The sequence below is a fragment of the Leptonychotes weddellii genome, chromosome 5 (genome assembly GCF_054177405.1).
Source record: "Leptonychotes weddellii isolate Sample4059 chromosome 5, ASM5417740v2, whole genome shotgun sequence".
NCBI lineage: Eukaryota > Metazoa > Chordata > Mammalia > Carnivora > Phocidae > Leptonychotes > Leptonychotes weddellii.
In genome coordinates, this window is record NC_138373.1 from 25,337,814 (window position 1) to 25,353,688 (window position 15,875).

A 15,875-nucleotide genomic window follows, 5' to 3' on the forward strand; every position below is an offset into this window, starting at 1 on the left:
TGGTGGGTATTGAGGAGGGCACGTTCTGCATGGAGCACTGGGTGTTATGCACAAACAATGAATCATGGAACACTTCATCTAGAACTAATGATGTAATGTATGGGGATTAACATAAGAATAAAAAAAAAAAGAAATAAAATCCTATCAGTGTTTATCATATGAGCAAGTAATACAGTATGAAGTTATAACCGATAAGATGCCTAAATGAGGCATCGTCATTCCTCCCAGGATTCAACATTTCATTCATGACAACATGGAATCGTGGTTTCAAATGGTAAGCCTGGAGCCCTGGGAAGACACTGCTAGTCTGGCTTTCCACAGCCCTCTGAAAATAACCTATCATATATGCTACTGGGGTTTCATGGCTAATACACGCATAAGTGAAGTCTACAAAACACACACGCTCACCCTCACAGAATATCTTTACACTATTTTGCTATCTTTAAGATGTCGAGTAAAACTCACTTAAATTCAGACTTCACTAACATAGGAGCAAGAACTGGTTGAATAGCTTCTGCATTTTCTTTGTCTATTAAGAAAGGCTATTAAGTAGAGAACATAATAAACAAGATCTCTCAGCTACTTAAACTACAGAAACTACAATTGAAGCACACTAGAAAAGTCTCTTTACATACAGAATACATGTAAATTATTTAGAATCACTTAACAGATTCTTTGTAGCCACGAGGCAACGTATTAGCCTAAATTCTACACACACTTAACTCAGAAGTGCATTTCAATTGTTTTATACTTTCCATAACTCAGATAAATTCTTCCCCTAATTAGACTAAATCTAGGTAGGGACAGGATGTTCACATTTTCCTCCTCCTCCATTATTTAATGCTACTTTTTGAATTATATTTATCAGTCATCAGAAAATCCAAAATTCATTGAGTGGAAATCCCATGTCTGGGAAAGTGATCTTGTCATTTTAGGTGAGGCAACAGAGGAAGGACCCTGACCAGCCCAGAGATCACCTGCAGGGGGGATGCAGGCCTCTCTCTATCTCCCGCGCCACGTGTTTCCCACTATCCATAAGAGCTGCCTCCTCCCTGCTGGACATCCACGCTGTGAACTTTTCTATTTTGAATGATGCTATCTCTGAAGAGTTAATTAGTAAAGAATGAAGCTAACTACCTCTTTTTTTTTTTTGTATTTTTTAAATTATTATGTTATGTTAATCACCATACATTACATCATTAGTTTTTGATGTAGTGTTCCATGATTCATTGTTTGCGTATAACCACCCAGTGCTCCATGCAGAACGTGCCCTCCTTAATACCCATCACCAGGCTAACCCATCCCCCCACCCCGCTCCCCTCTAGAACCCTCAGTTTGTTTTTCAGAGTCCATAGTGTCTCATGGTTCGTCTCCCCCTCCGATTTCCCCCCCTTCATCCTTGCCCTCCTGCTATCTTCTTTTTTTTTTTTTTTTAACATATAATGTATTATCTGTTTCAGAGGTACAGGTCTGTGATTCAACAGTCTTACACAATTCACAGCACTCACCAAAGCTAACTACCTCTTAAAGAACAAAATTATTTCAGAATATAGAATAAGCTATACTACATCACATGCATTTTAACCATTTTTTCCAGGAGCTGATAAGGGTACCTCCAGAAATCGACATTCTTTTATTTCGGCCCCGTAAACTGATTTCAAAAGGGATACAACTGGCAGGGGCCTAGGGTCTCAAGACAGTGATTTTTCCATGTAATTAATAATATTCAATGTAGTTAATAACTTAACTTATGCAGGAAATTAAACCCATAATACTGATCTCATTGTCATTAAAATCCCAAATGTATTCTTTTCCAGTTTTTGAGCAGGTTCGGTAAAATTCAGAATATACAAAGTCTTAGCATATTAGGTATTTGTTGAAACTCTATCTGAAAGAATAAGCACTAATCTATAAACCAAAAGAAAATGATCTGAGTTATATTTTTAAGATTTTATATATATATACATATAGTAATTTTAAAAACTGAGATGCTATAAGCTACTCAATTTGAGTTCTTAGAAATGCTCTAGTAAATTATAACTTGCTAGAAGACACTGGCCTGTATTCGTAGTCAGGCAAATTTAGTAAAGTTCTTTGGTGGAAAATTAAATAAGTAAAAATGCTCATATCTTTACTGCAGGGGGTGGGGGCAGAAAGAAGAATCTAGGCAATAAAGACACTAATGTAACATCTTGACATATGGCAGAGTGGTTAAGAGGAGGGTATTCAGCCTACAAAAGTAATACAACTGTATTTATGCCTTAAAATGAAACAAACCACCTCTCCCAAGTGTGAATATAGTATTACTACTTTATATAAATACAACTGTGTTTCTAATATTTAAATAATAAAAATTATGGCATATTCAAGCTACCAGTGGTGTGGTTTTCCTGAATATAGAAGGAAGACAGAGCTGGAAGCACACTCACCTCAAAATTAAAGGGTAAAAAACCAAAGTCAAATTCCATTTTTAAACTAGTGTTCCAATGGTTATTAAGAGATAGGAATCAGGAGTCAGATTTCAAGATGCCAAGAATTGAAATGTGCAATTCATTTTCTTCTTATACAAAAGATGAAACTAAGTTAACATCTGCAATCCAGAATATAAAATTTTAAGTCTTGATGTGAACTGAATTCTTACTTTTAAGGTGAACTCCCAGTCCTTTCCATTCACAAATAGGACTTGATTTATTAAGCTCCCTGCTTTGTATCTCCAGAGTTGATCAAAGCACATTTTCTTAGTACAATCTGTATTGTTCCAAGTGTTTTATAAACATCTTTTTTGAGAGTTTACAGGAGTGATCTGAAATCATATCCAAGGTTTCATCCTATGAGTCAGTTATTCTTAAAAGGAAACAGAATTTCTGTCTTTATCACCTTTATTTCCCTAACTGTCACAAATCTAATTCTGATCTGCCACAGAATTTTTAAAAAATCATCGGTAGGATCATCAGTAGAAATTACTGGCATTAAATACTAGGCAGGGCAAAGTGAAAAAGGGCATAATTTTATCACAGGGACATGAAAATTACAGGTCTACACAATATCTGAACTTTCATAAGTCTCTTAGCCAATAAGGATAACTCTCAAGGCTTGTCTACCATCTAGTCCTACACTGATACCCCAAATCTGTATTTCCTGTCCTCATCTGAGACCCAAACTGTCCATCCAGCTGCCTGCTGGACAGGTTCATCTGAATTTATTCATTCATATAGATATTTACTGAATACCTACTACATGCCAAGTATATTATGGGAGGCTCTGGAGATTCACAGCCAAGACAACAGTCCTGCCTTCATGGGGCTTCAAACTGTGAAGGAAGACAAACTAATCAAATAATCATAAAAATATATAACACACAAATGGTGATTAGCCCTATGTGCCAGTCTAAGCTAGTCTAAAAATGAACTCAGTTTACTCACTGCACTCTGGTCTGCTTGCCCCCTGAGCCCTTATTCTTGGATGGAAATGGTGCCATTTCCAGGTTACCAAAGCCACAAACTTGGGAGGCATTCCTGACCTTCCCTTCCTCCTCAGATCTCCTCATTCTCTGGGTCCCGCCTGCACTCCCAGAGTAGATGTACATGGTTGGCTCTACCCAGAACGACCTTTCCTTACTTCTTCTGGGAACTCCCAAAGTGGTGGTGGTAGAAAATTCCAATGAAGGCATAAAACCCAAGGCCATGAGGGTCCCTGGGATTTTAAAAACTAAAGCTGGAGGGAGAAGCTCTTTCTTCCTCTTAGTTGAAGAGTGTGAAAATAGCCCCTGTCCTGTGGAGAAACTGGAGGCAGCAGACCTAGGAGCAAGAATCCCTGTGAGAATGAGTACCAACCCCAACCCTTCAAGCCCCTGAGCTTGTCCAGGTTTCTGCAGCACTTCATTCCTCTTGGACCTTCTCCAGGAACCTCCCAATTCATCCCCCTTGTGACTTAATGTTTGGGCAGGGTTTCTATTACCTGTAGCCAGGATTCCTAATACCTCCTAAACCTTTCAGCCTATGACTTACCCAAATTCTACTACAAATGCCCTAGTTCAGGTCCTCATCAACTCCCACCTGGACCCACTTAACAGCTTAATGGGTCTTCTGTCCCTATCCTGCCCCTTGCATCCAGCATCCCCAAATACAGTCACCAGAGTGATCATATCACCCTTCCCATGCTGGACAATTCAATGGCTCTCCTTGATATGGACAAAATCTAAATTCCTCAACAGAATACACCCGACTCTCTATAATCAATCTTCCTCCCCAGCCAAGCAACTGTTACTCCCTGCCTCATATTTTATGCCTTGATTATATGGATTACATGGGCTTCAGCTTAGACAGACAAAGACATACACATCATGCTGAACTAGTAAGGAGGACATCTTCCTTTCGAAAACTTTGGAAACCTAAAGAAATTCAAGACAAGTGGTTTTGTTTAGACTCACTTCTAGGCATCAAGCGATCCCATCTACATCTGTCTTTTATGATATAAGTAATTCTAAATATGGCTGCTATACAGTATCTGGTGTTAGGGCACATGGCATACACAGCAGCAAGCAGCCAGAAGAGAGAAGTCCTGATCACCTAACCATCTTTGTGGACGGACCACAAGCGTCTCCTCCTCCAGGAGGTGTTCTCACCTAGATCCAGAAGAGTCCCGCCTCCTACTTCTGCATCTCTCCACTGTCCTCTGTGCACACTCCTCACATAGCACTGTGCTCTTGTTCCTTGAGGACAGAGCCACATTCCACTCACCTCTGGCTCCCTGAGCCCTGTGAAGTGCTCAGTGCATATGGAACACTTACAATGTTCACAGAATGATGCATGCATTCTGAGCTATGCAGAACCCTGAAAGGCAACTTTCTAATTAAAAGCGGATGAAAGGGGGCAATTGGGTGTTAGGTTAGGAAACCTGGTCTTTTTCATATTGAATCAGATGAGAATACTTGCAAACACAGAAGATGTTTAATGCCTCTAACCCACTGTATAGTTAACCAGCTGACCATTTTGCACCAATTTCTTACATGGGAGATGCCTAAAAATAAGTTATGATTTTTTAACTTATAAAAAAACTTCAGAGAGAAGCCCATACAAGCAACAAAAGAAAAATAAATTGGATTTAATCAAAATTTAAAACTGCCTCAAAGAACAAGAAAATGAAAAGACAATCCACAGGATGGGAAGAAAATTGGACTATTTGTGTTTTAATAAGGATATGGGTACGTGCATGTGTGTATCCAGAATATGTAAAGAACTCATACAATTCAACAATAAAAACACAACCTAATTTTTTAAATGGAAAAAGAATGTGAACAGGTATTTCTCTAAAAAAAAAAAGATATACAAGTGGCCAAGAAGCACATGAAAAGATGTTCAGCATCATGAGTCATTAGGGCAATGCTAATCAGAACCACAAGAAGACACCACTTCACACTCATCGGGATGGCTGCCATGGAAACAACAACAGCAAAATGACAAGCGCTGGGCAGGATGTGAAGAAACTGGAATCCTTCAGTATTGCCGATGAGAATGTAAAATGGGACAGCCACTTTGGAAAACAGTTTGGAAAAAAGTTAAACACAGAGTTACCATAAGACCCAGCAACTCTACTCTTAGGTCTGCATCCAAGATAAGTCTGCCCAAAAACTTGCACATGAATGGTCACAGTGGTATTATTCATAATAGCCAAACCATGGGAAACACCCAAATGCCTATCAACGGATGAATAAACAAAATATGGCATATGCAGGCAATAGAATATTACTTAGCCACAGAAAGGAATGAAATTCTGATGCATGCTACAGCACAGATGAACCTCAAAAACATGCTAAGTGAAAGAAGCCAGACACGAAAGGCCACATGCTTTATAACTCCATTCATATAGCATATCCGAACAGGCAAATCCACAGACACAGAAAGCAGCTCAGTGGTTGCCAGGGGCTGGAGAGAGAGAAGAATGAAGAGAGACTACTAATGGGGATGGGCATTCTTTCTGGGGTGATCAAAGTGTTCCGGGATTAGGTAGGGAGGTTCGGTGCACAGCTCTGAAGATACTAAAGTCCATTAACTTGTGTGCTTTAAAGGTATGAGCTGAAATTTACAGTATACTGCACAAAATCATATAGTGACACCTCTGTGCAGGGGCCTTACTGAATCACTCTGCCTGCTACAGGATAACCTGTTGTAAAAGACACACAATCTGTTCAGAGGAGGAAATGATTTATTTTCCTACCACTAAATCCCCACAGCGACCAACCATAAAATTAGATCCAAAGTAAAAAGAGCAAAGAACAAAAGAGCACACGATTTGCAATACGCTGGCAGGTATGAAATGGAATTAACCGAAGACTGAACCAAAAAAAAAAAAGAAAAAAATGTTTAGCAGCACTGCTCGCTTCCCTTTGATTACACAGATTTAAACAAGTCAAAGTCCTTTTTAGCTCATGAAAAAATGAAAAACAAGCATTCCCTCCTGTAACAAAATTAACATCCCACAGAAGGTCTGTTTGTACTTGGCCGTCATGAACCTTTCATCTCCGAGCACTGCTAAATTAAACAAGCCTATGTTGTATTGAACACAGTGAGCCAGACACCCTGGCAGGCTCTTCACTTCATCAGTGGGTGCTGAAGAACATTAGAAATAAAGAAATGGTGAGAATGACGGGGATGGTGGTTATAAAGTAGCTTCGACTTCACTCAGTCGGACATTTCAAGTATCTACAATAATGAAACATTCTAACAACTCTGAGACCCCTTTCTCTGCTGGTGTTTGTAAGAAGAGAGCACAGACTTTGGAGCCTGAGAGATATGAATTCAAGTCACTGCTTAGTTTGGTTTTTAACATACTAGCTGAGCGCCCAAGGACAACTTTCCTAACTAAGGCATTTCATGCTCTCAAACTGGGTGATTACATCTATCCTCCGAGTTTATAAGGACAAAATGAGGGAATGCCAACTGCTCAAGATGCAAATCGCCACCACTCTCAACGCTTCACAGAAAATGCTCATTTTAGAGCTTATATCATAGTATAAGTAATTGACATCAGCCATCCTTTTTCTACCTTGAGGACATCTAAACAACCAAAAGGTCCTATGAAGATTTCATATTAAATAAATTGTCCCCTCCCATAGAACTGAAAGTAAGAAAGCCATCAATAAAGTCTGTTTTAAATGTATTAAATCAGGGCATGACACAAAGCATTCATTCACCTAAAAGGTATTTAAAAGTACTGAACTGAGAGAGACGCACCAAGAGAAACACTTACTATTAGAAAGAAATGCCTATTTTTCAGTGCAATAATTGGTAACCTTTCTGGAAAGATTGATGCCATCTGATTATAATTCCCAAGTGTCACTAATCAGTTCTTAAGGTAAAAGAAAAAGGAAGTGGGATGGTTTCAAGCACTCCAGAAAAGATGTAGGAGGATATCCTTTCCCACTGACAGCAATTAATGTTTGAATGATGGCTGCTAGAACATTCAGACTGAAAAACTTTGTCACATTAGAATAGACTGAAATCTATTTAAAACAAAACTTACTAGGTTTAACATACACAAACACAACCCTCCCCATGACCTGGGTCTCCTCTCTGAACAAACCAAACGGGCACGAAGGCCAAGTTTGCATGGAACTCTCATATTTGTCATCACACTGCTATGATGTGATTAGCCATGCTCCCATGTTGGAAGTCTATTTAAAGAGGGTATCTGGACACTGCAGTAATAGACAGGAGTCAGACTCCCTCTGCCCAGCTCCATATTTCTATCACACCCACCACGACGCAAAGCTTCCAGGGTCAGCAAGGAAGGAAATTTCTCAAGGAGGATGGAACGGTCAGAAGCTGGAGATTTCCCTAGGGAGTTTCTCTAAGCCCTGTGCTCACTTTGGAACTTGAGGCCCAAAGCTACTGCTCTCCACCCCTCTTCACCTCACAGGGGTAATAATAATGCCTTTGTGAGAGATCAACCCAGGTATGCAGACTGCAGAAGTCAGCCTGGGGTGCTTCCTGGGGATCTATGCTGCATATAGGCACTTAAAAATGCCTTTCCACTCCTGAAGTTCCATACTCTCACCCTGATCATGAAACCATTTCATCTGAGTATTCTACCACCACAAATTCTGGATATGAAGACAGCTTTTCTTCTTTCCAACTTTCCAATCAAATAACCACTTATACTGCCAGTCTAAACTTTAAGCTTCATGCCTAAAATAGGAAGAAATCGTTACAAATGCACAAAATCCAACCCATACATAAGAATGCCTTAAAATCTGTTTAAATACAGTATAACAATTTTTACAAATGCAGCTAAGAGGGGAAATAAAGGATAAAGTCTTAATTTTAATTAAGACTTTGGTTTAACTACTACTAGTAATTCCTCACTTTTCAGGAGTATTTTTAGAAATAAGGTTTTAAAGCATGCGATTAAAGAAATTAACTCATCAGTGAAATGAAAGCTACCATATAAGCAAATTCCTATACCACCACAGAAAAGAGTTTCAAGAACCCAGAACTTTGGTTATTTTAGAAAACAAACACAAGGTTATACCATTAGCCACAAAATATCCAAGGAAAAAGTCCAGGAAATCTCATTAATTTAGACCCCACTAATGAAGACTCAGTAGTTTCCTTTTAGGTCTGCCTAGATTTGACTTTTGGACTATTTATTAAGGGGTTGCTAAGGAAATTAAAGGACAAATAAAAATTGCTAGGGGATTATTTAATCAATTTAAAATTTTTTACATGCAAATAACCGCTGCTAAAGTACTAATTAAAATCTAGCTCATGCGTTCTTTAGAATCCCATATTCCAGTGGAAACAAAATGTATGAAACAAAAGTCTACAACAGCTTAAATCTATTAAGTGCTTGCTCCATGTGCTCTGTTTATTTTGGCTGTGAAAAACTGGTTTAGGAGTCAGAAAAGCTTAGAAGGCAGGATACTGGACAAAGATTTATACATTCTTCTCAATGGCTGGCAATCTATTTCTCCACTTCTATTTTTAATAAATGCTGAACCGCACAATTAAAATATAACTCAATTTCTCTCCATTATAATTTAAAATCTGGGGTATTTACTTTATTCTTGTCTTCAAATAACATAACTGAAAAATATTCCCAGGTCTATAATACTAAACATCCTAGGATTCTTGAATTAACATCTGGCATCTTACCTAGATACTTACTTTGCCCTTAACAGCAACAGTAAAAAACAAACAAAGCAGATTTAAAACACAGCAGTACATGTGATTCTGAAAATAAATGGGATATAGTCTAAATCAATAATCCAAATAAAGTATCACAAAATGTTACTGTAGCAAGTGTCACTACAATTATGTATGTCTAGATTTAGTGCATTTAAAAGTCATAGATACTAGTCTTCTCCAAGAAATTAAATTTCTTAATTAAAATTTAAGGCACATCTCACATCTGAGTTCTAACTCAACAATACCAATATACACCAATAATTAATTCCTTCAAAACAATTTGAGTGTCTGCCATGTACATGCCAGGTGTCACACCAGTTGCTGGATGGAAGCTGGTGGATAAAACATACTTGGTCCCAGCCTCAAAAATGTGAACTTGGAATGAAAAGACAAGCACCCACATGAAACACAATCTATATTATAAGAAGATGCATTTCATATATAGCAAAAAAAGATGAATTTTAGTTGACTTTTTATTAAGTTAAAGAACAAACACTAGGACAATGACACAGTTGGTGTCTGTTTCATGGGAGACTTTAAGTAACTCTTATTTGATTGAAATAAAATCTAAAATAAACATAAATTTGAGTTCACATTCGTATCAGAAACCAGTAAAATACTCTGGACAGATGGGATTTGACATCGATATTCACAGGTTTACATTTAAACACATATTCACATAATTGACAAACTCAGCAAGTATTTCATTGTCACCTGAGTTTGTGAATCCCATTCTCTATGCTATTCTGCAATTGGGATCCATGCTCGAAAGACCTTAACAAGTTAATTTTTAAAGCTTTTTCAAGCTCCACTATAAATGAATAAAAAACAAGAGTACTGCTCCCCACAGAGGAAAACCTTTGGTATCCAAAACAATTAGTTAGTTGCCAATAATTTAAAAATATTTATAATGAGGTAATCAGGGCAACAGAACTAAAAACAAAAGACTCAACATATTTCAACATTTTCATCATATTAAAGCCCAAGAGAGTGTCTCACTTAGACATGAGAATCACAGGTTATATTCTCAGTAAGAAAATTCTTCATGTAAGGAAGAATATCAAATGAAAGGGGTCTTTGAAAACATAAAAGGCTTATTTCAATCAAAAACCTTGCTATCTCAAAGATACCATTTTTTTTTCTCTCCTATTGGATGGGCAAAGATTAAAGATTAACAAAACTCAGTGTGGGCAGGGTATGGAAAACAAGACTCTCATTGACTTGGTGGGGGTGGGTGGTGGTGATAAACTGGTAGTCTTTACAGAGGGCAGTTTACCATATGTATCAACATTTAAAATGTGCATCATCTTTGACTCTGCAGTCATACTTCTAGGAAGATAAATGAACAAGTATACAATGGTGTGAGTACAGGGTTAATCAACATGCCATTATCCACTAAAAACAATCTAAATGGTCATCAAAGGAATGATTAAACAAACCATGGTGCCTCCAAACAATGAAATATACGAGAGTCAGTAAAATCATCATGTACAGTTACACATGCCTTTTACAATTCATGTGTAGAGATATATAATATACACTGTTGCGTTAAAAGACTACCATATGTAGTGTAAACCAATATATTTAATAATTTGTATATGAATACTTCTATATCCATAGAAGTATGTTCACCAAAATATAAATGGCAGTCATTTCTGTGTGACAGGAGTTAGGTGTTTACTTGTGTCAGTATGTTGTTTTGTACTGATGGAAGATTTTTCTATTATAATAAGAAAATACAACATATCTCATTTAAGGAAAGAAGTGCTGCTATCTCACCAAACGTGCCTTCAAATCCCTTCAGTTCCCTGTTCTAAAAACAAAGTTTTCACTGAATGTTGTAAGTATACAGAACCACCAAGCAGTTTATGGGTTTCCACCTGCTGGATCTCCTTAGTACCAAACTTCAAGACAATGAAGCCATGGGAATTTAAAGATTAGATTCAAAGAAGTAAAGAAAGCCAAATAACCTTGTTCAAACAACCCATGTTCCTGGCATCCACCTTAAGAACCCCAGGTTCCATGAACGTAAAATACTCCTAGAACATTCTCCCTCTTACATCTTAAGAAAGCAGGCTGCGGAGAAGAATTTTCACAACAGTGGGGGGTGGGGAGAGGTTTCTTTAAAAAAAAAAAAAAATTAAATCATAAAAAACTTACCTCAGTAAAAATATTTAATTATCTTCCTGTCTTACATTCTCTTTCTTAGCACCTTTACTGTGAGCCTGTGGGGGGAAAAAGTAAATATTACTTTTTACTGAATACCTATTATATGCCTGGTGGGGATGGTCACAGAAAGCCTCCTGGAGAGCAGGAAGTCCAAGATAAATTGGAAAGAACAAAACAGAAGTTACTAAGAAGGGATGGTTGGGAAGGAAATTGAGAAGTTGCAAGTGTAATCAAATAACTTTTCCTAAATTGTTCAAGAACTTGTAAATGACGCATTCAACAAACAGGTCTAAAGCACCGTAACAGGTTAAGAATTGGGTTGCTAGGGCGCCTGGGTGGCTCAGCTGGTTAAGCGACTGCCTTCGGCTCAGGTCATGATCCTGGGGTCCCAGGATCGAGTACCACATCGGGCTCCCTGCTCAGCAGGGAGTCTGCTTCTCCCTCTGACCTCCCCTCTCTCATGCTCTCTCTCTCTCAAATAAATAAATAAAATCTTAAAAAAAAAAAAGGGTTGGGTTGCTAGACTCAGAACATCTGCATTTGAATCTCAGCTCTAGCACTTCCTAGCATGTGTGGTCTTCAGCAAGTTCCTCAACCTTGGTGTGCCTTGATTTCCCCATATGTCTAATAATAGTACCCAATTCATAGGATTGCTGAGGATTGTATGAGCTAATCCACATCAGGGACTGTAAAACAGCTCCTGGAACATAATAAATATTAATTTTTATTTTTATTAATATATGCTCTTACATAATAAGTCTATTTACCTCTCACCACCACCATTATTATCATTGTTATTATTGCAAAATGACATAATCCTCATCCTCAAGGGGCTTACAGTATACTGGATGAGATAAGAGTTACCCAGATACATAACATAAGGCTAAAGAAAGATCAAAGTCAATTATTTGTTCACTTATTTAACAAATACCAGAGTATCTATACTTTGCCAGGTCTTTTGCTGGGCATTTTTTTTTAAGATTTTATTTATTTATTTAAAAGCAAGAGAGTGAGCTAGAGAGCACAAGCAGGGGGAGCAGCGGAGGGAGAGGGAGAAGCAGGCTCCCTGGTGAGCAAGGAGCCCAGTGCAGGGGCTCGATCCCAGGATCCCGAGATCATGACCTGAGCTGAAGGCAGATGCCTAACTGAGCCAACCAGGCGCCCCTCCCGGGCATTTTTGATGGACGGACAGATGCAGTTTCTCTCCGCAGTTTCCAGTCTATCAAGACCCATGCTACAGGGCAGACGAGCTGCACAAGGAGACAGATACTTTTCCTCAGTGGGTGTGGGGCACTATGTATCCGAACGGGCAGAATGAGGTAGCAGAACATTCTGGGTGGAAGGGACAGCGTTATAGGAAACACAGGGCCTTTGGGGAATGCTAAGCAGCCTTGTTGTCAGGGTGCATCTGACTGAGCAATGAGTAGTGAGGCCAAAAAGCAGGAGGGGCCTCAAGTGCCCCATTGAGTTTGCTCCCTGATCTCAAGCACACTGATTACCCTGCTAAAATGGAATCACAGCTTACTTTTAATTTCAATTCTAATACCTTACTGTTTTTTTTCATGGTTTCTTTTTTCCTCTTTCCAAAGTGACAGGGGTAAGAGGAGGAAAAAGAAAAAAAACCCAGCAGCCTCAACCCACATTGACGCTGGTGGCGGAAGCAGCACTAAGTGATGAGTTTCATATGTTCTTTTTTAATTCCTCCAACATTCTGATACGGAGAGAATTGTTCCTTTTACAGACGAGGGAACTGAGGCTCAGAGAAGTCAAACGGGATCTCCGAAGACCACAGAACTAATAAATGCAGACACAGATTTAAACTGCAAGTTTGACTCCCAAAGCTCTTTCTCTTAGGCAAAAATATATAAGGGATTTTGCAGAATTTAAAGTCTGTTAAAAACGACTTATAAATTCAGGGTCTGTCGATTTCTGTGCTTACACAGAAAAACAGCTTTCATACACACAGTCAAAACCACTCAGAGAAGATAAAGAGATCTCACAAAAGCACCAAAAAAGATAAACTACATACAAAAAATTTTAACAAAAAATTGGCAAAACCTATATAAGACAAACTTTGAAATGCTCCAAAAGGATTCAAGAGTAGAATCAAACCAATGAAAAAATACACAATGTTCTTGGATAGGAAAATATCAGAAAGACAGCAATTCTCTCTGTAAAATTAGTTTATAATTTTAACATGATCTCAATTTTTTAAGTGTTTTCTTTTCTGGAACTAGACAAAATGATTATAAGTTCACATGGAAAAATAAACAAGGAAAAATTGCCAGGAAAATGAAGGGCAACAGGGAAAACTAAGACATTTTGTAAAACCAATACCATGTACTGGTATATGAACAGAAAGACTAATGGAATAGAATAGGAAGTCCAGAGATGCTCCAATACACCTGGAAGTTCCGAATACAATCAAGATGTATTGTATTCTGAAACAAATGGTAGCGATAACTGGCAGCTACATAGAAAAAGATAAAGTTCAATCTATATACTATCCTTGAGCACCAGAATAAATCCCAAATATATCAAAGATGTAAGTGTAAAACTGAAACCACAGGGCACCTGGGTGGCTCAGTTGGTTAGGCAACTGCCTTCGGCTCGGGTCATGATCCTGGAGTCCCGGGATCGAGTCCCGCATCGGACTCCCTGCTCAGCGAGGAGCCTGCTTCTCCCTCTGACCCTCCCCACTCTCATGTACTCTCTCTCATTCTCGCTCTCTCAAATAAATAAATAAATCTTTAAAAAAAAAAAAATGAAACCACAAAAGTACTTAAGGAAAACATGAACAAATTTCAAATTCTTGGAGGCCTTTCTGTGACTCAAAATCCAGACACATAAAAGATTAATATTAACTACCTAAAATTTAAAGAAAAATCTTTGAAGCTTTCTCTATACCAAAATACATGAAAGTATAAAAAACAAGTAACAAACTGGGAAAATTGCAACTCACATCCTAAAGGGTTAATCTAATTTATACATTCCTAGAAATTGATAAGAAAAAAGCAATCGAAATGAGAAATTGCAAAGGGTATGAACAGATAGTTCATAGAAACAGAAATCACCTTTAAGCATATGAAAAGATGCTCAGCCTCATTCATAGCAAACTAATGCACATTAAAACTACACTATTAGAATAATATAAATCTAAAGGTTGGAAAACACTGTTGGAGAGGCTATGGAGAAACAGGTACCCTGATGCATTACTTGCAGGAGTTCACAACCCTGAAGAAGGGCAGAATTTAACAAAATTATAAATGCATTGCTCAATGACCCAGCAATCCCACTTGTGGAAAGATATCCCACAGATATCTTATATCTCACATATACGAAATGAGATGTGTACACGTGTATTTACCAGGACATTGTCTGTGATTGTTAAGAGACTGGAAAAAATTCAAATATGCATCAATGGGGGCTAGTTCAATAACCTATGGCACGGATATACAGTGGAATATTCTGAAGCTGTTAACTAGTGTTTTCTATACACTAATATGGAAAGATCCCAAAGGTATATTAACTAAACAAAAAGCAAGGGACAGAATAATTTACATGGTGTGCTATATTTTATATACAAAGAAGGACAGGTATTGGCTTGTGTCTACACAAAGGAACATCTATGAGGAAACAAACAGGGATGCCTAGGTGGCTCAGTCAAACGTCTGCCTTCGGCTCAGGTCATGATTCCAGGATCCTGGGATTGACCCTGCATTGGGCTCCCTGCTCAGGCAGGAGCCTGCTTTTCCCTCTCCTGCTCCCCCTGCTTGTGTGCATGCACGTGCTCACTCTCTGTCAAATAAATAAAATCTTAAAAAAAAAAAAAAAAGGAAACAATTAAAGAGGATATTTATGGGGAGAGGGGACAGGTTAGACCACAACAGAGTTGGAAATTAAGTTCCTCAAAATAAGCTGTTTTAATTTTTGAACAACATGAATATTTTACCTATACAAAATTAACTTTGAAGTGTTAAAAGTGTAACTCACAGAAAGAAGAGAACTACTCATAAGCCAGAGTCAAAATCCAACGAGCTCAATGCACATGGATTGGAAGAACAAATACTGTGAAAATGTCTATGCTACCTAGAGCAATCTACACATTTAATGCAATCCCTATCAAAATACCATCAACTTTTTTCAAAGAAATGAAACAAATAATCCTAAAATTTGTATGGAACCAGAAAAGACCCCGCATAGCCAGAGGAATGTTGAAAAAAGAAAAGCAAAGCTGGTGGCATCACAATTCTGGACTTCAAGCTCTATTACAAAGCTGTCATCATCAAGACAGTATGGTACTGGCACAAAAACAGACACATAGATCAATGGAACAGAATAGAGAGCCCAGAAATGGACCCTCAACTCTATGGTCAACTAATCTTCGACAAGCAGGAAAGAATGTCCAATGGAAAAAAGACAGTCTCTTCAACAAATGGTGTTGGGAAAATTGGACAGCCACATGCAGAAGAATGAAACTGGACCATTCTCTTACAACACACACAAAAATAGACTCAAAAT

The 15,875-nt window shown here is 38.1% G+C and overlaps 1 protein-coding gene across 7 annotated transcripts in view; it reads right to left on the minus strand.

Annotated features, from left to right (window-relative positions):
* MRTFB (myocardin related transcription factor B) overlaps nt 1-15,875 on the minus strand; it is a 185,497-nt gene that overhangs the window by 163,345 nt on the left and 6,277 nt on the right. For all 7 annotated transcript variants that reach the window (XM_081819987.1, XM_081819993.1, XM_081819988.1 and 4 more), the window contains exon 2: nt 11,346-11,410. The gene's annotated coding sequence lies outside the window, so the exon portion shown is untranslated. The remainder of the gene's footprint in view (nt 1-11,345; nt 11,411-15,875) is intronic.